The sequence below is a fragment of the Mirounga angustirostris genome, unplaced genomic scaffold, assembly GCF_029215605.1.
Source record: "Mirounga angustirostris isolate CCGP_5_RB_7025 unplaced genomic scaffold, mMirAng1.0.hap1 SCAF_2, whole genome shotgun sequence".
Classification (NCBI taxonomy): domain Eukaryota; kingdom Metazoa; phylum Chordata; class Mammalia; order Carnivora; family Phocidae; genus Mirounga; species Mirounga angustirostris.
In genome coordinates, this window is record NW_026991710.1 from 65,306,923 (window position 1) to 65,332,494 (window position 25,572).

At 40.5% G+C, this 25,572-nt stretch overlaps 1 protein-coding gene across 5 annotated transcripts in view; it reads right to left on the bottom strand.

Annotated features, from left to right (window-relative positions):
* Window positions 1-25,572, bottom strand: part of RASGEF1B (RasGEF domain family member 1B) — a 556,303-nt gene that overhangs the window by 450,618 nt on the left and 80,113 nt on the right. Inside the window, exon 1 of one of the 5 annotated variants that reach the window (XM_045880913.3) lies at window positions 1,041-1,061. The exons of the other annotated variants lie outside the window; for them this stretch is intronic. The gene's annotated coding sequence lies outside the window, so the exon portion shown is untranslated. Of the gene's footprint in view, window positions 1-1,040; window positions 1,062-25,572 lie in introns of those variants that run through there. 5 annotated transcript variants of the gene reach the window in all.

Genomic DNA, 25,572 nt, shown 5'->3' on the forward strand with positions numbered 1-25,572 from the left:
AACAGCAGTAGCAAGTGATTATCACCACTGGCCCCACACGGCCCAGGGGAGGGTTTTGCACCATCAGGGAGAGCTGCAGACATCAGAGAGGGCTGTGCTGAAGCCCACCACTGCCAGACTGCAGCCCAGCCAGCAAGGAGCCAGACAACTTAGCCCTTCACCTTCCCATCACCTGCTGCCGCTGATCATTGCAAACCCAAGTGGAAACCAGAACACAAGGGAGTGAGGGTCTGTAGAGATCAGCCTCCTGGTGAATAGCAGGAAGAAGAAAGTAGAGAGTGGATCTGGAGGGACTGTGGGACATCTCCAGCATCAGCACTTCAGTCTTTCGTTAGCAGATATCACCCCCCATTCCTTTCTCTCTGTAATTAGTATTTTGCAGTGACACCACACATATATCCATTCTTCATAGTCATCAACTTTCAGTTTGTGTCACTTGGAACTCGTGGTTCCCTGGTTTAATTTAGTGGGCATTAACCTGTTATTATCCTTGTTTATTTTGAAGCTCACATTGTCCCATGTGTGGCCAGGGGGAGCCCTTTACACTGCCCCTGAGTCCTTCTGGCAGATCCCTCTCATTCTCTAGCCCTTCCTTGCTTTCATGTACAAAATATTCCAGGCTCATCTTGTGCCTTCCCTGCCCCAGCCCCACAATCATCCATTTCCCCAGGCTTCTTTTAGTGAAGAATGGTATCTAGAAACATAAGTAGGTAGGTAGATGGGTGGGTAGGTAGATGCTGATAAAAATACATATACGTATATACATACACACACACCACTACTGCGTATACATACACATTTACATTTATATTTATTTCTCCATCTATCTATCTATAACTACCTACTTATCATAGAGAAAGACAGCAACAGTCAAATCCCAATCCAGTCTGACAGGGTTGCTTTTATTTTTCTCCCTTGCCTATCTGTAACACATATCTCTCACACTGAGAACCTGGCTCCCCTGTGAAAGCCCTCCACACCACGTCTGGGCTCGAACACCTCTTCCCAAGCCCTCCACCCCACAGGAAGAGCCTCCTCACCTTTTTCAGGCTCTGACACCTCGTTCTGAGATATCTTCTTTCATGGGCACCCTCCTCACCCCACTTGCACTCTGTGCCAGGCCCTCCACTGTGGACATTCTCCTCATCCTGCCTGGTCTCCAACAACCTGTAATGGATGAATACTCTCCTCACCTCACACAGGCTTTGACACAATACACTGAGCAGCCCTTCTCCCTGGATGCTCTGGTTACCCCCCACCTTGGACTCTGATGCCCTGCAAAGCCCACCCTGCTGCTGGAATGCCCTCCTTACCCCAAATGGGATTCATCACTCCCACGTGGACACCCTTCTCACCCCCAATGGGCTCGAACACTCTGCTCTGTGCCACCACAGCTTCCCACCCCTGCCCCCAGCAAAGACCCCTAGCTTGCTAAATTCCACTTACTGGCTTTTTGGATGAAACAGTTCAGGAAGAGAGAGGAAAAGAAAGAGGAAGAAGGAGCATTAAGTTGATAGAATATAAACCAAGGAGGCTTAGTGGCTATATCACTACCATCATGGAGAACTGTCTAAGGATGACACCAATACAGGGGAAAGCAGAGTCAAGAGTTGCCCAGAGACAGATTTCCAACATCTGGGTCCAACCATGCCTTAAGTCATGTATACTACTACCTTTTCATTTGTAAAGCAATCAATTAAATTTTATGCTCAAGCTAGGTTGAGTTGGGATTTCTGTCACTGGCAATTGGAAAAGTCTTTATAATACATAGAGTTACTCTAGCTGTTAATCCAATTCTTACATTGTGTGCCATAATTCTAATGACTGACTGGGCATCAGAAATACACCTAATACTAAGTCCCTATCCTGTATCCCAACTCAAATAACTGGATTCTCACCTTAATAACAACATATCCACCATACTGTGCGCAGGATCACATCTTTGTATTCCTATGCTTTAAGCAGCCCCTGGCTACTTGCACGTACTCCATAAACACTTGCTGACGCTGGCATGAGGCTATACCTTGCTCTTTACAGGCCCCACTACACACTGAGGTCATGTCCCTCAATCTGAAGCTGGATATCTGGAACTCTATGACCTTAGAATGCACACAGACATCCTAAGGCAAGCCACCTGCTTGCATATTTGGAAGTGTTACGTATTCTCCCGACAATCGTGGTGAAAACTCACACTACTGTGCTCTTCTAAGTGCCGTGAGCTTTACATACAGTATCTCACTTAATCCTCACAAAAAGCCAAGAGTATAGGTACTATAATTGTCACTCCCATATTAGAAAGAAAACCAAAGCTCAAAGAGGTTACCTGATTTGCCAAAGACACCCATCTGGTCAGTGTCTGTGCCAGGATTTGAACTCAGACCAGCCTGTCTTCAAAGATGCCTTTCTCTTTTCCTTTCACATCATCTCTGATTTTTTTTTTTAATTTTCAATTGTGGCAAAATACACATAACATAAAATTGACCATATCACCCATTTTTAAGTGTACAGTTCAGTAATGTTAACTGCATTCACATTGTTACTCAACCAGTCTCCGGAACTTTTCATCTTGCACATCTGAAACTCTGTCCCCATTAAACAACTCCCCATTCCCCACTCCCCCCAGCCCCTGGCAACCATCATTCTACCCTGTCTCTGAATTTAACTGATCTAGGAACCTCATATAAGTGGAGTCATGCAGCATCCGTCCTTTTGTGACTGCCTCATCTCGTTTGCCATAATGTCGGTGGGGTTCATCTATGCTGCGGCACATGTCAGGACTGCCTTCCTTTTTAAGGCTGAGTAATATTCTGCTGTATGCATACACCACATTTTGCTTATCCATTCATCCATTGTTGGACACCTGGGTTGCTTTCAAAAGCCGCCCTTCTCAACCACGACATTTAATCATCTCCCATACGCTTTGCTGTCTGCTTTCTGCATTTAGACCCTCTTCCAGGACTGCCTTATCACCACCTGGGTGCTCTGGTCTGCCTACCTGCCTTGTTCTTTCTTCCCACAGAGAGCTCTTGCCTCTACCTGGCCCCTTAGCACCTGTTCAGCCCCGAGGTAGGGGAGAAGGGCTGTAGCTGTACGCTCCAGTTTCTTCCTGTCTACCCTGTTTGCCGTGGCTCACTGCTCCACGCCAGCCCTCTCGTGAACCATGTCAGCTACAAAGAACAGGATTTCTAAGGAGTGGTACTCCCTGGCATACAAATTACTTGGGAGATGAATCCTTCCTATCTCTTTTGAACATCCCTTTCAGGCATGCTGCTGATTGACGCTGGGAAGCTCCGATTACTATTAATAACTCTACAGTAGAGAAGGGAAAAAGGAGCTGTGCTCAAGATAAAACAACGATGAACTCAGTGAACGAGTAAGGCCGAGACAAATGACAATAATGTATTCTGGATCCGTATGTCTCCAAAGCTAATTAACGTGTAGAAGCCTAATACTGAACATTCTCTAAAAATGCAATGCCACAAGGAAAACACCAGATATTTTCACATGATAAATTCCAAGGCAAGGGTTGTGTCTTACAGGTCTTCATTTACAGCTCCCTGAAAGCACACAGTAGGCACTTATTCATTCATTTGACACGTTTTCAAGTTTCTGTTCTAAAACAGGCATAGGCTTAATGCTGAGGATACAGTGGTGAATCAGACAAAGGCCAGCCTTCGGGAAGGAAGTCAGACAAGTAAACAAGCCATTACTATAGTGCAGCTGGTCTACTGATCCCGGTAATCTAGCAGTTATAAAATTAACAAAACTCCAAAAGAAGGAACTCCTTTTTCAGTTTGCAACTCTCTATTAGCTACTTTGTAGCTAGAGAAAGTGACATGGTGCAGGAGAGGCCATCATTTTATTTGCCACCACAAGAGAGGATTGTGATTACTTAAAGAGCATTTAGAAATTCACCTCCTGTCCCCATCAACCCATCCCCCATCCTACATCCTTGAAAGAGCTTTATTTTTTCTCTATGGTTCCAGGCTCTCATCCTTGTCTGTACCTTCATCCCACTGAACATAAAGAATAGCACAGCCCTCAAGTGTCAGAAATGGTGCCTGATGGCCCTGGGAGGTCTTTTCAATTTCTTCTCTCTAGGGTCCAGGGAGCCAAAGCATGAACAAGAACAGAGAACCCTCACAGCTTATCAGACCGAAGAGTCTACACATTCACTCAAACATCCATGCATCCCCACATTCTACAAGTAGTTACTGAACCTACTCTGTGCCAGATGCTCTTAGGGACACGGTGCTGGACAGAATCACTACAATTACTATAGGCCTTCATGGGCTATGAAGTCACCATTAAGCCCTGCCTAAACCCCAAGCATTGTGAAGTATATCCCCTCTAGAGTATGATAAATCTTGAAATTGTTTTCTTCATGTGGGACTATGCTTTGATCTTTATGCTTTTCACTTGGTATTTATCTTATTAGATGATTTAGACTGATTTTTCCTCCAAATTGCTAACTAGTCATTTCAACAATATTTATAGGGGAAAAAAAATCTGCCCTTTGCCACTGTTTTTATGTTATCTCTGGAATCATACAGTTAAAAAAAAATTTTTATGTGAAAGGGCCAAGGTTTTGTGAAATACTTCCCAATGCCTTTCTTTCAGGATAATCCAGTTTCTTTTCCTGCTGTCCCTGGGGAAGGGACAGGGAAAGGCATATTTAAGGCTTTTCCACCCCTAGCTCCAGCGAAGACTGACAGCAGGATGATACTACTTATAGGCATTTTTTACATATGCATCATATGAAATATACACACATACATAAAACCACAAAAGAATAATGTATTTCTCAATCTGTGGATGAGTACTAAAATATTTTAACTATTATAGCTCTTTTTGCTTTAAAATCTGATAGAAATAGACTCTCAAATATACTTCTACAGAATCTCCTTTGTAAATTCTATTTATTCAGATAAACTCTTTTCTCTATCCCAATCAGATTTTAATTGCTCTTGTATTAAGTCTATAAATCACTGCAATTTGAGGAAATCTTTACATGATCTAGTCTTCCCACCTGGGAGATATTTACTTTTAATGAACTCAGGCAATAAGGCTTCCAAAAGTCACTCTTCAATTCCAGAATCCCTGAGCACAGCCAGCCTGACCTGCCTCCACACATAGCATCATCACAAACACACTGAGCTGGTTCCAGTAGCAAAATCACAGAGTCTAAATGAATAAAGAAAATGTCATATATATAGATATATAGTAATATTATTCAGCGATAAAAAAGAAGGAAACCCTGCCATTTGTAACAACATGGATGGACCTTGAGGGTATTACGCTAAGTGAAATAAGTCAAACACAGAAAGATAAATACTGTATGATCTCACTATTATATGTGGAATCTAAAAAAAGCAAACAAAAAAATAAATAAATAAAACCCAGAGCTCACAAATACAGAGAACAGATTAATGGTTGCCAGAGTCGGTGGGGAGAATGGGTGAAGGTGGTTAAAAAGTACAAACTTCCAACTATAAAATAACTCATGGGATGTAACGTACAACATAATGACTATAGTTAATAATGTACTGCATATTTGAAAGATGCTAAGAGAGTAGATCTTGAAAAGTTTTCATTACAAGAAAAAAAACTGTAACGATGTATGGTGATATATGTTGGTTTTTTGTGTGTGTTTTTTTTATTATGTTATGTTAATCACCATACATTACATCATTAGTTTTCGATGTAGTGTTCCATGATTCATTGTTTCCGTGTAACACCCAGTGTTCCATTCAGTACGTGCCCTCTTTAATACCCATCACCAGGCTAACCAATCCCAACATCCCTCTAGAACCCTCAGTTTGTTTCTCAGAGTCCATAGTCTCTCATGGTTAGTCTCCCCCTCCGATTTCCCCCCCTTCATTTTTCCCTATCTGCTATCTTCTTCTTCTTCTTTTTTTTTTAAACATATAATGTATTATTTGTTTCAGAGGTACAGGTCTGTGATTCATCAGTCTTACACAATTCACAGCACTCACCATAGTACATACCCTCCCCAATGTCTGTCACCCAGCCACCCCATCCCTCCCACACCCCACCACTCCAGCAACACTCAGTTTGTTTCCTGAGATTAAGAATTCCTCATATCAGTAAGGTCATATGATACAAGTCTTTCTCTGATTGACTTATTTCGCTCAGCATAATACCCTCCAATTCCATCCACGTCGTTGCAAATGGCAAGATTTCATTCCTTTTGATGGCTGCATAATACTCCATTGTATATATATACCACCTCTTCTTTATCCATTCATCTGTCAATGGACATCTTGGCTCTTTCCATAGTTTGGCTATTGTGGACATTGCTGCTATAAACATCGGGGTGCACGTACCCCTTCGGATCCCTACATTTGTATCTTTGAGGTAAATACTGAGTAATGTAATTGCTGGGGCGTATGGTAGCTCTATTTTCAACTTTTTGAGGAACCTCCATACTGTTTTCCAGAGTGGCTGCACAAGCTTGCATTCCCACCAACAGTGTAGGAGGGTTCCCCTTTCTCCGCATCCCCGCCAACATCCATCGTTTCCTGACTTGTTAATTTTAGCCATTCTGACTGGTGTGAGGTGGTATCTCATTGAGGTTTTGACTTGGATTTCCCTGATGTCGAGCGATGTTGAGCACTTTTTCATGTGTCTGTTGGCCATTTGGATGTCTTCTTTGGAAAAATGCGTGTCCATGTCTTCTGCCCATTTCTTGATTGGATCATTTGTTCTTTGGGTGTTGAGTTTAATAAGTTCTTTATAGATTTTGGATACTAGCCCTTTATCTGATATGTCATTTGCAAACATCTTCTCCCATTCTGTGGGTTGTCTCTTGGTTTTGTTGATTGTTTCTTTTGTTGTGCAAAAGCTTTTTATCTTGATGAAGTCCCAATAGTTCATTTGGCCCTTGCTTCCCTTGCCTTCGGCGATGTTTCTAGGAAGAAGTTGCTGTGGCTGAGGTGGAAGAGGTTGCTGCCTGTGTTCTCCTCTAGGATTTTGATGGACTCCTGTCTCACATTGAGGTCTTTCAACCATTTGGAGTCTATTTTTGTGTGTGGTGTAAGGAAATGGTCCAGTTTCATTCTTCTGCATGTGGCTATCCCATTTTCCCAACACCATTTGTTGAAGAGACTGTCTTTTTGCCATTGGACATTCTTTCCTGCTTTGTCAAAGATTAGTTGACCATAGAGTTAAGGGTCCATTTCTGGGCTCTCTATTCTGTTCCACTGATCTATGTGTCTGTTTTTGTGCCAGTACCATACTGTCTTGATGATGACAGCTTTGTAATAGAGCTGGAAGTCCAGAATTGTGATGCCGCCAGCTTTGCTTTTCTTTTTCAACATTCCTCTGGCTATTCGGGGTCTTTTCTGGTTCCACACAAATTTTAGGATTATTTGTTCCATTTCTTGGAAAAAAGTGGATGGTATTTTGATAGGGATTGCACTGAATGTGTAGATTGCTCTAGGTAGCATTGACATCTTCACAATATTTGTTCTTCCAATCCATGAGTGTGGAACGTTTTTCCATTTCTTTGTGTCTTCCTCAATTTCTTTCATGAGTATTTTATAGTTTTCTGAGTACAGATTCTTTGCCTCTTTGGTTAGATTTATTATATATATTATAGATTTATTTTCTCTATAAAATCTATAAAGTATAAAGTATAGATTTATTCCTAGGTATCTTATGATTTGGGTGCAATTGTAAATGGGATCAACTCCTTAATTTCTCTCTTCTGTCCTGTTCTTGGTGTATAGGTATGCCACTGATTTCTGTGCATTGATTTTATATCCTGCCACTTTAATGAATTCCTGTATGAGTTCTAGCAGTTTTTGGGTGGAGTCTTTTGGGTTTTCCACATAAAGTATCATCTCTTATTATAGTCTTTGGTTTAAAATCTAATTTGTCTGATATAAGGATTGCCACCCCAGTTTTCTTTTGGTGTCCATTAGCATGGTAAATGGTTTTCCACACCCTCACTTTCAATCTGGGGTGTCTTTGGGTCTAAAATGAGTCTCTTGCAGACAGCATATCGATGGGTCTTGTTTTTTTAATCCAATCTGATACCCTGTGTGTCATTTAAAATCTTTATTTCCTTGCTGATCTTTTGCTTAGATGATCTGTCCATTTCATGAAGGGGTGTTGAAGTCTCCCACTATTATTGTATTGTTGTTGATGTGTTTCTTTGCTTTTGTTATTAATTGGCTTATATAATTGGCTGCTCCCAATTTAGTGGCATAGATATTTACAATTGTTAGATCTTCTTGTTGGATAGACCCTTTAAGTAGGATATAGTGCCCTTCCTCATCTCTTATTATAGTCTTTGGTTTAAAATCTAATTTGTCTGATATAAGAATTGCCACCCCAGCTTTCTTACGGTGTCCATTAGCATGGTAAATGGTTTTCCAGCCCCTCACTTTCAATCTGGGGGTGTCTTTGGGTCTAAAATTAGTCTCTTGCAGACAGCATATCGATGGGTCTTGTTTTTTTAATCCAATCTGATACCCTGTGTCTTCTGATTGGGGCATTTAGCCCATTTACATTCAGGGTAACTATTGAAAGATATAAATTTAGTGCCATTGTATTGCCTGTAAGGTGACTGTTACTGTATATTGTCTCTGTTCCTTTCTGGTCTATGTTACTTTTAGGCTCTCTCTTTGCTTAGAGGACCCCTTTCAAGATTTCTTGTAGGGCTGGTTTCATGTTTGCAAATTCCTTTAGTTTTTGTTTGTCCTGGAAGCTTTTTATCTCTCCTTCAATTTTCAATGACAGCCTACCTGGATACAGTATTCTTGGCTGCACAGTTTTCTCATTTAGTGCTCTGAATATATCATGCCAGTCCTTTCTGGCCTGCCAGGTCTCTGTGGATAGGTCTGTTGCCAATCTGATGTTTCTACCATTGTAGGTTACAGATCTCTTGTCCCAAGCTGCTTTCAGGATTTTCTCTTTGTCTCTGAGACTCATAAGTTTTACTATTAGATGTCGGGGTGTTGACCTATTTTTATTGATTTTGAGGGGGGTTCTCTGTGCCTCCTGGATTTTGATGCCTGTTTCCTTCCCCAAATTAGGGAAGTTCTCTGCTATAATTTGCTCCAATACACCTTCTGCCCCTCTCTCTCTTTCTTCTTCTTCTGGGATCCCAATTATTCTAATATTGTTTCATCTTATGGCATCACTTATCTCTCGAATTCTGCCCTCATGATCCAGTAGTTGTTTACCTCTTTTTCTCAGCTTCTATAATTTCCATCATTTGGTCTTCTACATCACTAATTCTCTCTTCTGCCTCATGTATCCTAGCAGTTAGAGCCTCCATTTTTAATTGCACCTCATTAATAGCCTTTTTGAGTTCGATTTGGTTAGATTTCAGTTCTTTTATTTCTCCAGTAAGGGTTTCTCTAATATCTTCCATGCTTTTTTCAAGCCCAGCTAGTACCTTTAAAATTGTCATTCTGAACTCTAGTTCCAACATTGTACTAATGTCTGTATTGATTAGGCCCCTGGCAGTTGGTACTGCCTCTTGATCTTTTTTTTTTTTGAGGTGATTTTTTCCATCTTGTCATTTTGTCCAGAGGAGAATAGATGAATGAGAGAACAAAATGCTAACAGGGTAACAACTACCCCAGAAAAATATACACTAAACTAATCAGAAGAGACCTTGCAGAAAGTGGTCACTTTTCTGTTCAGAGTTGCTGCTATTCTTTTCTTCGATCTCTTATTGAGTTCGTAGGTGTTCAGAATGGTTTGATTCCTATTTAGCTGAATTCCTGGGACCAGATGAAATTTAGGTCTCCAACTCCTCCGCCATCTTGCTCCTCCCCCCTCGATATATGGTGATATATGTTAACTGGACTTATGGTAGTGATTATTTCAAAATAAATATAAATATCAAGTCATTATACTGTACACCTGAAACAAATATAATGTTGTTTGTCAATTATATCTCAATAAAAAATAAAAATAAACACAGCTCCTAGCCAGTGGTGGGTACTCAGTGAAAAACTTAATATTAACTGATACTAGACCATCCTCTGCTGGAATCTATGTAGCAAAAGAAACATTTAAGCAAAATACTTAAAATATAAAATAAAAGCTACATTGAAAAAAATTACAGAGTTTCACTAGAAAATATTTCCCCTAGTCCTCTCAATCCTTGGCTAACATTTATTAAGGTACTTCCTAGAGTTAGGAGCTGAAGACAGAGTTCATACCCTCATGAGTCCTACACTTTAGTTGGGTGGGTGCACAATATGCCTAGAATGAAAAAGCCATAAAAAGTAGTATATATTATTACATATCAACTACGCAGTACCTATGGGAAGTGCTAACAGTACAGAGGGCTGAGACCATTGGTCAGAAGAAGACACGAGTGTGAGTAAGACTTGGGGAGCCTGAAGAGTGGTGTCCTATTTAGACAGGTAAAGAGCTCAGTACAATATCAACATATAGGTAGTCAATAACTTCTAAAGAAACAAGGAGGATGGGCTTGCCAAGCAAGGACAATGCCACTGACCAGGACACAATGGGAGGAATAAATGCAGACAGTATCCCCGGGGAATAGCAAGTCAACCGAATTCTCCATAAAGTTATAGAGAACAGATGAAAGCAGTGGACAGAGTAGGGGGCAATTTCAAACTGGTAAGGGCTCAAGGATAATCGTACCTAAATTTCCTACTAGGGGCTCACAACTATCTGAACTTTTTGTTGTGGTTGTTCAATCCCATATGCATTTACTGAGCACCTATACATTCCAAACACTGAGCACTCAGGATGTAAAAATGGTAAGATATTTTCTCTGAACTCAAGGATCCCCTGGTGGAACGGTCATACATACAAATAAATGACCGCCAATGTGGCACATGTTCTAACAGAAATGCAACCTCCTCAAATGGGAGCACAAAAGGAGAAGGTGTAGGGAGGCTTCTGTGAGGTGGTGGTGCCCAGGCTGAGTCTAGAAGATAAATGAGCATTGTTAAGCACTGGGAGAAGGTTAGGAATCCCAAGAAGAGAGTGAAAAAGTGTAAGAACATGAGTCTGCGACTGCATGTGGATGCTATATCTGAAAGGTAGAGCTTGAGAGGCAAGAGGTGGCTACACTGGACCAGAGAAATAGGGAGGGTTCTGGCTATTATTCAAAGAAGTCTGGACTTTGCCCCATAGGCAGTGGGGAGCCATTGAAGACTTTTACATGGTAGGAATGGCATTTTTGGAAAGAAAACTCTGGCAGGGTTAAATACATCTAGAGCGGAGTTAGGAGAGTTGGGAGGATTTTACTCGTGCTGCTTTTTTTATTGCTAGCATTAGTAGTAATGTACGTTCTGCCCTATAGCAAGTACCCTAACCTCAGTTCTTTTCCTAGCTCTGGCATGAAACAGTTAGGCACCTTGGACAAGTCATATCTCCTCTTTGACCCTCAGTTTCCTTGTTGCAAAATGGTGAAGCTATACAACATGATCTCTAAGCTCCAGATGGTGATAATTCTTCAGGCCCTCTCACTTATCCTCAAAGAAAGGTTGAGTATGTAAAAGTGAGAGAGGGATTCAGTCAAGAGTCTTGACCTTGATTTCCACGGAAGGTAAACTAATTTAAATGAGCATGCTATCAAATTTATCACAAATTTTCTTTTAAGTTTTATCCAAGTCATAGGGAGGCTTAAAATTCTCAGAAAATCCTGCTTATGTACTGCATGTGTTTGCATGGACTTGAAATTAAACTGCATTTATGAAAACCCTGTGAGCTCTTTGGATTAAATACTATATTTCAGTCCTAAGAATTATGCCAGTGCACAGAGTACACCCAGAGGACCATTCACTCTCCAATCGCTTATGCAACTTCCCAGTCTTAGCTCAGCCCAGTTTTATTAAAATCTGTATTAGTGCAACTCAGTTATGATTAAATATTCTTCCCACTTTTTCAAGGAGAAAAGAATGCAGCTAACTCTTGATAGCCTGTGTCAACTGGGGACATGGATCACAGGGATAAATTAAATCCATAAATAATCCAGAACCTTCATTTAAGCCAAGAGTTTCAATCTCCTTCAATAAACCTTTTCCAGGAGCTGCTAACAAAGTATTCAAACTGACTTAAATGAGACTACTTTGTGCAGTGTCAGCTCTAGGTGAAACTGGAAGGTGATTTCCTGCTACTCTGTATCCCAGAACCCCCCACAGCCACCTAAGTCTATACCCCACTCATAATGCCAAATTGTCTTCAATGGCTCCCCACTGCCTATGGGGCAAAGTCCAGACTTCTCTGAATAATAGCCAGAACCCTCCTTATTTGTCTGGTCCAATGTAGGTACCTCTTGCCCATCAAGCTCTACCTTTCAGACATAGCATCCACGTGCAGCCACAGACCCATAGCCTCACACTTTTCACTCTCTCTTCCTGGGATTCCTAATCCATAAATTCCAAATTGCAGTCTTCATCTTATCTTACCATTCTGCAGCTCCTGACACTGCTAACCACTTCTGTTCTCCTGAATCTCTTCCCTTGTCCTCTATCTCTACTCTGCCCTTAGTCCCCTCTCACTTTGTCAGTCATACCATCTGGGAATATCTTGTATGTCTCAGCAGTTTCCCGGTTCCTATTTCTGTGAAATCTAGTTCCTATCCCTGGTTACCCATTATCTGATCTCCCTTTTCTTGGCTTTTCCTGAATGGACCTCTGTCCCTTACAACAGCTGAAATAAAATTAAAAAGGCTGCAGGAAAGGAAGTATAAAGATGCTGAAGACAAACTCTCAGTTTCATAATTTGCCTATAGCTAAATCTATATGTAAGAAAATAAGAGCAAAGTATTCCTTCTCCTTTTCCTGAATCCCACTTCATAGCCCCTTCTATCAATCTATAGAACCCATAACTCAAGCTGCTAATCCTAGAGCCATGGATGAATTACATCCTTGAAATAAGTAAGCTTTTATGGGGTGCCTAGAAAATCAACTATTATTTCTAACATTTCTGTGAGACAGTGATTCTAAGATGATTCACTCAACAAGTATTTTCTGTTACCTACTGTATACAAGACACTGAGCAAGGAACTTGTTTAAGAGTAACTGTCTCTCTTCTCATGGAGTTTATATACAGGATGAGAAGAGAGAAATACATAGGCAAACAGACAAATAAATATTTAAAAATTACAAATTTGTATTATGTGTTATAAATGAAACAAGCAAGAAACTGAGAAAGAGAGTAACAAGAGAAACCTTTGAGACAAGGCTCTTATGAAGAGGTGACATTTGAGCCAAGACCTACAGGATGGAAAGCAGAGAGCCATGTGAATACTGGGCATGCAGAGATGCAGCAGAGCCCTAAGTCAAAGAATATACAGTGTGTTCAACAAACTGATCAGTGTTGGCTAAAGAATAAAAACTGAAAAAAAAACTGAGTGGTTGAAGAGGGAGGCAGAAGTCATATCATGCAAACTTTGTAGCCCATTATAAGGATTCTGGATTTTGCCCCAAGTACAATGGGAAGCTATTGATGAATTATAACCCGCGGGCAGAAATGGTCTGATAAGTATTTTTTTTAAATCATTCCTATCTCTGGGTGGATAATGGATGACAGGAGACACAAGTCAAAGACAAGAGGCCAGTTAGTATACTAATGCAGTAGTTCAGGTGAACAAAACTAAGAAAATGGCAATGTCCATGGATAAAGCGGATGGATTCAAGATATTTTGAAATCAGTAAGACTTGCTTATGTGTATGTGTCAACAGGACTTGCTTGTAGAATGTGTGTGAGGTGTATCAGGAACAATTCATAGAGTTCCAGCATGAACAGTTGGGTGAATAGGGGCACCGCTTGTGGAAATGGGGGGATAGGTTCAGAGAAGAAAATGTAGAGTTCCATTTAGGGTATGTTTATGAGGCATCTCAGGGGGGAGTCAAATAGGCAGATTGTCTTTTGAACATAATGTTTGGTAAATCAATGACTACCTACTTTAATGGTGAGTTATTTCACCTAATTTTTAAACAGTGAAAAATATTTCCACCTTTATCTTTTTGTTTTTAATGTCTTCCTTTGTGACACTAAGCAAAGGGGGTTCAAAAATGTGGGGGTCAATTCCATTTCTCATTCCATGGTCATATATTATAATGATCTAAATAGAGGTGATTGTAGTAAAAAGAAATGAGGTCATGGATAGCCTCTGTATTACTTATAAATGAATAAAATATAAGAAATACAAAGTTACAAATACAACACAGAACTTGTCTATAGAGAACCCTATGCAGAAATTTCCCACATATGGATTATATATAAGTGGGGCACCATTATTTTTCTACCATACAGGTTGTCAATACTGAATGCTGACTTGAAATTATAAAAGGATATAACAGATCTGTGACTTTCTTAGGGGCAGCCTTCCTATCCAAGGAGGGGATCCTTGTAGTACTGTCACTGAAAGCTGACTTCCCATTCCTGACAACAGTTTGTGGAATCAGCCACATAAAAACACCAAGATGAAGAGGGGTGGTCAGCAACAGCATTACCAGCAAAACCAGCCCACGTATGCTTAAGAAGATATGTCTGTGAATAGAATTTTTGTAAATCAAATCTGGTTTTCCTATTGTCTCACATTTTGCCTTAAGATATGTATATCTTCATTTCTGACTGATCTCCAACTAGAATGGCTCCTAACTCTTCACATTTATGTTCCTTTCTCCCTAGTCATTTTGAATTAATTAATGCCATACAAATGTGTACTTTAATGCCCAGAGATTAACTCTATGTAAAAAAATTATACTGTGAATCTTTTCTTTAAATTACAGGATTCTTTGGAATGCAGATATTGATCTCCTAATTATCCTGTTTAATTAGTTGGAGAATGTAAGATGAGTACCAAATAATAAAACCTATGTTTCCTTAAAACGACAGATGACATAAAATGCTACGGCCAGTAGGTCTCCCACTACTTCAGTTTCCCCTTCTAACTCTCAAGATGATAGAAATACACAGGGAGTGTAGACTCTAAAAGTATCTGGTAAAAACAACCTATGTTCTTCACAAGAGGGTCTTTTCCTAAGAGTCATTCCCATATAGTTCAGAAGAAGAGCTCACAGACCCCTGAGATAGAATAAATTCCTGATGGTGTGAAATATATCCCCTGCTCTGCTACTTACCCTTATAAAACTTCAATTTGGGTTCCTCCAACCATATAAACCTCAGTATCAGGAGACCTCTACTTCCATCTCCCTGCAGTTTCTTAGGACTGATATACGTCCATCACTGCCTACAAATTCTGCTTGTGGATCTATTCCAAAGGCCTAAAAGATGATTCTACTTTTCCTGGATTAAAAATACTTTGACTTGGCTCTGGGGTCACAACTGTCCTTCATGCCTCTCCATTTAGACATCAACTCTTTAAAGGATTCCCAGAGAGGAGAGCCTGGGTGGCTCAGTCGTTAAGCATCTGCTTTCAGCTCAGGCCCTGATCTCAGGGTCCTGGGATCAAGCCCCACATCGGGGTTCCTGCTCCGCGGGAAGCCTGCTTCTCCCTCTCCCACTTCCTCTGCTTGTGTTCCCTCTCTCGCTGTGTCTCTCTCTGTCAAATAAATAAATAAAAAATCTTTTTAAAAAATAAATAAATAAAATAAAGGACTCCCAGAGGAATTTTAGCCACTGAATGGAAATTCCCAATTATATATTTAAAACCTCCCTTTTACCCTAAGGTCTGCCTATGACACCATGGCAGACATGCTAGGAGTTTAGGGATCCTGTTGACCATGCCAAATTATTGACATTCACTTTCAAGTCTCATAGAGGCTACTCTCACAATTACTCCCACAATTACTTAGATGCTCAAATTGGAATTCTATTAAAATATCTTGCTGAGTCAGAGAGACCTGTCTTCAAACATGAGCACCACCATACTTCTGTTTGCACGTCCTTGACCATGCTACCTAAGCTTTCCAAGCCCAGCTTTTAAGTTCTCAGCCTTGATTTCTTCATCTGGAAAAGGAGAGTACTATTAATAGCTACTTCCTAGGGTTGTTATAAGGGTTAAATGAGAAAATGCCATAATCATTTAGCACATTTCCTGGCATAGAGCAAGCAGACAAGAAATGGTAGTTGTCAAGGTGGTGGTGGTGACTGTTAGCTAGGATGTAATCTTCATACGCCCTCATGATATTTCTTCAGCCAACTCTTAAATACACAAGGTTCTCCAGCTGTAACTCAGCCAAGATACTTTCATCTAAGATCACATCAAAATATAGCAAGATACTCTGACGTGGCTCAAAAGATTGCTTTATATGGGCTATGTCCTAAATGATAGAGATGCTGTCCGAAGGCCTCAGCTTCCTTTCTATGATTCAGTGCTGCATTATGAAAACATCTTATACCTTCCTATGCCCTTCATTTGATCTCTCTTTTCCCTCCTGTGGGAGTGCTGACAACACTGACTCCATCTTTGGTCCTCCATCTTGTTCATGTCCATGCAATGTCCTCCCTCAGGGCTATGTGTCCCGGGATCCTTGGAGGTTAGTCGATGCCCTAACCAGAATGCAGGAAGGCTTGTTCTGAGCTTCCCTCTAACACATAGATGGTGCCACTTCAGATAACTACCCTTGACCTCACCATAATGCCCCTTGCTGTATAAAAGCTGTGGATGAAGGTCCAGACTTTGCAGAGAATAGCTGTATAGCCCCTGGATCATCGTCTATTGGATCCCTCCTATCAGTAAGTTACCCTGAATAAAATTCTGTGTAAATGGCATGGAGTGGCTTGCTTTGATTTTTAGTCTCAAAGTGCCTTCTCAGTCTGGAGGATACTTTACTATCCCTCTTCCACCTTCTAACAACTGGTGAGCCAGCCAGGAGACCGAAATGAAACAAGCATGCGTAAAAGGGCCATGTTAGGGGAAAGCCCACCATCCTTGGGGGAAATCTCATTGTCCACAGGGTGAAGCCCATTGTCTGTAGAAGAAATCCTCAGCTGGCTGGCTACCTCTGTGAGGGGAGACTCGGCCAGGTTTCTTTCTTTTTTTTTTTTTTTTAAGATTTTATTCTTCATTTGAGAGAAAGAAAGAGGGAGAGAGAGCATAAGCAAGGGGGAGGGGTAGTGGGAGAGGGACAAGCAGACTCCCCGCTGAGGAGAAAGCCTGATGCAGGGCTCAGGGCTTGATCCCGGGACCCAAGGATCATGACCTGAGCCAAAGGCAGATACTTAACTGACTGAGCCACCCAGGCGCCCCGATGGCCAGGTTTCTTGAGCATTTCAGACCGGTGTGTGAGTATGAGGATGCCCCCCAAATGCCTAAGAAATTGTTAGATATCCTATCCAAAACTGTAGGGAAGCAAAAGGGCTGAAAAGATACAACAACTTGGGTGTTATAATTGTAGGATGCCAAGGGATTAAAGACCCTTTCTTACAGTCAGCCCCCAGGGCATGGTACAGGATTTAAGTATCTGTTCTTGCACCTATGATTAATCAACCCATTGCTACAGCAGCTGCTACAATGGCTGACTTAAGAGAAACCAAAAGAATCCGTCAAAAGGGAAATCAATTATAGTTATTTGTGTAAGTTCAGTAAGAATCTCTTCTCCTTGTAACATGACATCATTAAAAACGCTGGTTATATTACCAAGGCTTTGACTGAAATGTCATACTTAAGAGAAATGTACATAGACTCAGATATGACCAGACAGCTTTAAGGAGCTAAGATTTACTTTATGAGGCCAGCGAAGCCCCTTGGAAAAAAACTGGCCTGGTGTCTTGCTCACAGGGTTGCCAGGAGCCTTACCAGGTGAGTAAAGAAGATCACTCCCTGGCAGGCTCAGGAAGCTCAGGATACTTTGGGGACCTTGAGAAGAGAGGAAATAACCCAAATATGCAGGTATTGCAGATGAGTCTAATGGCAAGTGTTCGGCTTGGCTCTTAACCTTGAAAGGCTGGTAAAGGCTCAATCTGAAATTCATTACGAAAAGTTCCAGCAAAGCAGATTTAAAAGAACCTACATGGCCAGTCACTATTCTTCCTGCATTTAGGTAAATAATTAGGCCAAGTTTGTTAGAACCGGACTTGTTTTACAAACAACGTAGTCTTAATTTGGTTCCTTTTGACAGAAATGAGCGTGGCTTCAGAGAGGAAAAAAAAATGTTTCAGTGACACACCTTTACGGGTGTTAGATTCTAGTTCTGATTAATTGTCCTTGAATGTTTATTGTTTACCTATAAAACCAGGCTGGATCCTGAATTCTTCTGGTTTCCTTGCATATCTGGCTAACTTTCTGCCTGATGGTTTTCACACTATAAGCCTGACTGAATGCTCTCCTGCAGGACCACCTCCTGAAATGAGACCACTGTTAAACTGAACTGATCTAATTTACCTCATTGTGAAATGTGGAAAAGCTGCTGTCTATGACTATACATGGGAGTTCTAAAACAATGGCTCTGGGGGCGCCTGCGTGCTCAGTTGGTTAAGTGTCTGACTCTTAATTTCGACTCAGGTCATGATCTCAGGGTTGTGAGATCGAGCCCCATGTCAGGCTCTGCATTCAGTGGGGTGTTTGCTTGAGATTTTCTCTCTCTCCCTCTGCCCCGCCCCCTCGCCGTGCACACTCTCTCTCAAATAAATAAATCTTTAAAAATAAAAAAATAAAATAAAATAAAGCCTCTAAAGGATGGGAGCTCAACTTGGTACTAGAGAATATGTGCAATTAGATGCAAGGCAGTTTCATTCCTCAAATCCTGATCTATGCCCCTTTTCAGCTAGAAGTAGCTAGAGCAGTCGCTGCCCCTATCCTTCAAGAATGAGGAATGGTGACAGTCCAGGGTTGGCACTGGCTCATGGGAACCAAACCACTACCGTGTTGTTGCTAAATGAAGATTTGCCATATTTATTGCCCATAAAATATTTATCTTATCACTCCTAGCCTCACATTGCTGATGTTCCTTCCTGCTGCATCAGGAAACATCTTCCTGTCACAGCCCACCACTTATACTGAAGTTCACAGTTGCTCTGACGGCCGGGTCTGCAGAAAAACCTCTTTACCAGCTCAGTGAGGAACCACAGTTCTAAGTCTTTTGTCTTGTAGGTATGTTAATCTCATGTGGCTGTTTATATTGTTGCTGTGGCATAAGGATGCAAGTCCCCTCCTGATATCTGGCTCTAGGGTCATTGCAGAAGAATGGTGTATAAAGACTGTATGAGCCATAAAGATGTCAGGGGTAGAACATAGGAGTGCTGACAACACTGACTCCAACTTTGGCCCCCCATCTTGTTTATGTCCGTGCAATAACCTCCCTCAGGGCCTTGGAGGTTAATGTATGCACTAACTGGAACACAGAAAGGCTTGTTCTGGGCTTCCCTCTGGCACACAGATGGTGCCACTTAAGGTAACTACCCTTTGACTTTACCACAATGCCCCTCACTCTATAAAAGCTGTGGATTAAGGTCTGAACTGTGCAGAGAATAGATGCATAGCACCTGGATCATCGCCAGCCAATTCCCCCATCAGTACCTTGAACAAAACTCTGTGTAAACGTACAGAGTGGCCTGCTTCATCTTTTGGTTTCAAAGTGCCTTCTCAGTCTGGAGGATACTTTACTGCCCCTTCTAACACCTCCCCAACTGCCAATTCCATTTCCCAAATAATTATCAACATGTATATGAAAATCCAGGGGCGCCTGGGTGGCTCAGTCAGTTAGGCGTCTGCCTTTGGCTCAGGTCATGATCCTAGGGTCCTGGGATCGTGCCCCGCATCGAGCTCCCTGCTCATCGGGGAGCCTGCTTCTCCCTCTGCCTGTCGCTCCCCCTGCTTGTGCTCTCTGTCAAATAAATAAATAAAATCTTTTAAAAAAAAAGAAAAAAAGAAAAGAAAATCCATACAGCTCCACAGGGCAAGTACTTCAGGATTCTGAAGTACTTGGGTAGCCATAAGAACACAAAAGGGATTGGGAAAGGAACATGGAACAGAGCCACAAAAGCAGCGGAAGTGGTCATGAGGGATCTTGTATTAGGTTCAGGGTTCACTAGATATACTAATTATTTCCAGTATGATTGAAAAGAAAGGAAAACCAGGGTCTTAGACAATTATTTTCTAACATATGCAATGCCTGACATATTTGAAAAAGTCCCAAATTAATTGAAAGTGTAAGTGAATTCTCAGGGGAAAGATTATTTTATTTTCTGGAAAAGTATTCACTACTTGGACAGGTAGTGTGGTTTATTAAGTTGGTGTGTATTTGGAAGCTGTCTCCCTTTCACAGATTTTACAAGTATGACATGTTTCCTTTTCTTAATTTTGCTTCAGACCTACCTAATTCTCCTGATACTACACATTTCACTGTGTGATGCTAAACTCTACCTGACGAGTGGCACTAAATTGTTACAATACTATTTGATAAATCTATAGGAGTATCTTGGCCCAAAGTAGATCATTGTGTAGCCCCTAATGACTGGTATTGTATTTGTGGAAGAAAAGCCTACTGATTACTACCCATAACTGAACAGGAATGTCTTATTTATAAACTAATGCCCGCTTTCAGGGTTGTTCCTGACATCACCCAGGGCCCATTCTGACCCATCAGTTTGTGCTCTAAAGAGAAAAACTGGGCCTTAATATAAGAACCCAAATCATAACTGCTCAGGGAAATTGACTGCTTTCTTCTTTTCTCAAACCTCTTCATTTCACACTCAAGAAGCTATGAAAGTAAGAAGCATCCGGGTGCCTGGGTAGCTCAGTCAGTTAAGCATCTGCCTTCAGCTCAGGTCATGATCCCAGAGTCCTGGAAATGGGCCCTGCATCAGGCTCCCTGCTCAGCAGAGAGCCTGCTTCTCCCTCTGCCCCTCACCCCACTCGTGCTCGCTCGCTCTCTCTCTCTCTCCCCCAAATAAATAAATAAAATCTTAAAAAAAAAAAAGTAAGAAGCATCCTAGATGCCATGGTTCAGAGACTTGCAGGAAAGTTAGACAATAGTACCAAGAATTTGGAACAAATTGAACAGAGTGGTCAGTGGTTTAGAATAGAGCTGCCTGAGATATATTACTGGCCTCTGGAGGGGACTTGTGCTATTCTAGAGGAAGAATTTTGTATTTACATCCCCCACAGACCGCTCTTAAATCTTTAATAGCACTAAAAAATCCAGGAAGCAAAGAAAATAGTTAATGTGGCGAATAACCACACCCAGTTCTGTGGGCTCTTCATATTTGGTATGTGATCTAATCTCTTGGTTTAATCTGGGCATCGTGGACTTCTGGCTGAGAAGCAGACTGCAAACTCTGATCATAATCCTTCTCTTAGTATTTGTGCCAAGGTATTCAGATATGTGATCTCCAGAGTCTTAAGTGCTGCTGTGCATTCTGTCCCATCAAATGTTCTAACAAGTGATCACTGAGCAAAAGAGTAGGAAAACTTGATATTTACAAAGGTAATACCCCCAGATACTTGATATACAATTGTGACACCTCAAACACTGGGGAAGATCTGGATTGATCACACCCCCAGACATAAGTGATCTCTCCTTCAGTTCAGGCTGAAGCTATCTATGGAAGCAGGTATCTGTGGAAATAACTGCATTCCGATTCAAAGAGAACACTGGGAACCTAAATCATCTACCTCCATTCACAGTTTGGACACCAAAGTACTACTTTGAAGTTACTTACAAACACACACACACACACACACACACACACAGAGCCATCCACACTAACATGACTACTATACCATCATTTTCATTAGTATTACTTTACTGTCCCAGGAGACACCTACTTATGCAGCAAGTAACTTGATTGTTAATCACAAGGATTTCCCAAAAGATCATCAACTCTTCAATAAGTATTATCATTCTTGGGGCGCAGGGTGGCTCAGTCAGTTAAGCGTCCAACTCTTCATTTCATCTCAGGTCATGATCTCACGGTTGTGAGATCAAACCCTACGCAGAGCTGCTTAAGATTCTCTCTCTCCCTCTCTCTTTGCCCCTCCCTCACCACATGTATGTGCATACTCTCTCTCTAAAAAAAAATTAAAATTATAAATCAACATTCTTGGACCCCATCAGATTGCTGTTTTCACCAATCCTAAACTGTTATACTGCCCCCCTTTCTCAATCCTAACCAAGTTCACTCATTTTAAACCAAACTTCCAATTCCCAATGAAATCCAACCTTGTTTTCGCCCTCCAAGACACTGCCAAGGTGCTGTCAAGGTAGTGTTCTCTTTCACCATGGTAAGCAATAAATTCAGCTCTGTCTTGTCAATTGGTTGGGCTTGTGATACTTTACAAGCCAGCATTAGACAATCAGAAAAAGATTCAAACTCAGAAGTCAGAAAACTTGTTTGGATTCTTATTTTACCATTCACAACTGTGAAACTAATCCTGAGTTTCCTTGTTTTTATTTTGTTGATAAAGAAATAACTTCTTCATAAGAATGAAGATTTGACCAAATAATGTACATGTGTAAAAGTACTCTAAGTTTTAAAGCCATATACAAATATTAGTTACCACTACCATTAAGCAGGATATTCATTAAACTGACTGTCCACCAGGGTCAAGAGTAGCCATGTTAAACTCTGTGACTACCACATACCCCATGGATGTAGACTCCTGATTAACCTGGGGCTCCCTACTCCCTACAAAGAATAGCTTGCTCTGGTCAAAACATCATACCACAATACCACAATACCAACCCATTTTAACATATAAATTCCTCATACTTTTTTCAACAATAAAAAAATAAAAATAAAAATCACTGTAGCTGATTAAAGTCTAATATATTTCCAAAATATATCTTGTAGCAAGTGAATATAAAAATGGGAAATGGAATCTATTAATTTCTATTTAAGGCACTGCAGCACATCAATGATTTTTGAAAGAAATTGTGAAATATTTAAATAAGAAGTTAGAAGTTTATTATACCATTGCTATGTATAATTCAAAGAGACTTTGGAAAATACAAATATATAATTAATCCTTATGAATCAGGTATCTGGAAATAACTACATTTCAGTATAAAAACATAACCATTTATTCATTTATCTGCCTGTTCACAAGGAGGATTATTTTCTCCAATTAGGCTTTTTGACACATACACTAAAAGGCAATTTTCTTGTCTTTTTTGGAAACAGATACTTTCTTGACACAGCAAAATACTTCCAAATCTACCTGGCTTAAAGATCACTTTAAGATAAGAACTTATTCTTCTCAACTAAAATAATTATTGGAGAATCACTTCCATCAATAAAAGAACACTCCACACAGAGATAGTGAAATAACAAAACACATAGTCACTAAGAACCAAAGATAAATCTGAACTTCATGCAATCCAGGAAAAGAAAGATAAGATGTTCTTTCAGAACTCTGTAATACTAGAAATGGAAGTTTAATGAAATTTTAAGTGAACAGTAAAGAATGAGTAAATGATGTTTGGGGCTGCTAAGACAGCTCTATGGAGTTTTTTTAAATCCTAGATTCATTCTGAAGGCAAGCTGAGGGCACCTGGCATGAGGCAGTAGTTAGGAGCCTTGGTGCTGGAATTAGACCATAGTCCTTCTTACTCTGTGCCCTGGAAGGCTGAACCATAAGGACTGTATCAATGCGCTTTTCTGCCCTCTGGCTTCCGGGAGGGATTCAGACATGGAAGGCACCAGAAGGATATCCAAGAGCAGGAGAGTGAGGTTGAGTATCTATTCCCCAGCTCCTTTCCTGCGGAGTCTTTGAGCCTGATAACACATATCTCCCTAAATCTATAGTCCTTTCAGGCAATCCTCTCCATATAGCTTTGGATCCAGGAACTGTTCCATTCCCCCATACCCTCAATTCTAGGGGTGGAAATGGCTTCTGATGTTGCTAACTCTATGTAGTTTTCTCTAAACCCTGCCAATACTCTTGTAAATAATCCTTGTAATAAACTCTCCTCCAGTTACCCAATTTGAATCTGTTTCTTTCCAGGACCTTGACTGATCCTCAGAAAAGTTATCAACACCTCTCTGCTTCAGTGTCTTCATCTATAAAACCAGTCTGGTAACAGAATCTACCTCATAGGATTGTTGCCAGTGCCCCGCTCACAGGAAACATTCAATCACTGTTAACTGCAAGCATATTACATCTTTATCATTATGGAAATCGTATTGGTTCTTTTTTCAAGACAAAAAAAAAAAACACTTTACTTCACACCATAGTATCTTGAAGAATGCCCACGGTCCTGAAAATGAACCCCCTATAGTCTTGCCAACTTGGTAGTTCCTTAATGATCCTCTTCTATCTCCTGCTTTAGCAGTGAGCTAGCTTTCTTGTTATGAATCCCCTATAGTCTTGTCAACTTGGTAATTCCTTAATGATCCTCTTCTATCTCCTGCTTTAGCAGTGAGCTAGCTTTCTTAGTTCAAATGTAAGATATCAACAGAAATCAACATGAAATAAAACAAGGCTCAACATTAAATAATCAATATCTTAAAGGGACTTCAGGGAGAGGAAAGAGAGAAAACAGATTTTAGCAATGCCCAAACATGTTTCCTGAGGGACACACGTCTACCCATTTGAAAGGTTTTATTGGCAGTGGGAAAGTTTCATCCACGAAAAATAATGATCATTAGTTTTTCCATGACAACTGTGGTTGCCCTACAGTATCCATCATGCTCCTGGGGTTCATAGCTTTTTCACAATTCTGATCCCCCGGTGCAAGACATTAGTGAGTATTGATGCAATTTTAATTGTTTCTCACATAAACTCCATGCCACTTGTCACAAAGTCCACATACCCTAAAGATCATTATTGAACTTTTGGGAGTTCTGTATGTATGAAGCAATTCTGAACTTGCCCTGCAATTTTAACCAAGGTCACACCAGTGAAAGCCTTGGCAATTTGGTTTGATTAACAGGGTCAGTCAGAGGGAGACCTCAGATCAAATAAGATTTTAAAAAGCAGCAAATCTGTACTAAAATATCTGGCAAAAAAAAAAACACAACAAGATAGCATGAAGACCAATCATAGAGCATATATTTCATATGGATAACCGAATAGCTTTTATCTGAATTAAAATTCTCTTTACTAACTAATTTCACAGGTCAAAGTAAGTATTATTTTTAAAGCTTAAAATAGCTTAAGCCCTAGGAACATTACAGTGGGATTCTATTTCAATCATTCCCAACATTTAAAATAAGCTTAAGGGGTGCCTGGCTGGCTCATTCAGTGAGCATGCAACTCCTGATCTCAGGGTTGTGATTTTGAGCCCTGCATTGGACATGGAGCCTACTTTGAATGAATGAATGATGAATGGGCTTAAAAATATCACTAGTGATCTCATATTCTAGCTCTAGAGAACCAGAGAAAACACATTTTCTGCACAGTCTGTACAGAGTATCTGCAGCCTCCCATACAGAGTTCGGTCTTCAACATCTAAGTGGGTATGTATAAATAAATATATGTATTTGTTTATATACCCACAATATACGCATGTATACATAAATACACAATGTATTTCAGAAATACTAAAATGTAGATTTTCACACATTAACACCTCTGAAATGAGGATGCATATTATTATCTAATAATGTGACATTATAACATAATAATATAATTATTATAGTGCTTTTTTTTTCAATTTTACCAGTATGTACCTTAGTGATATATCTTATAATTAACAG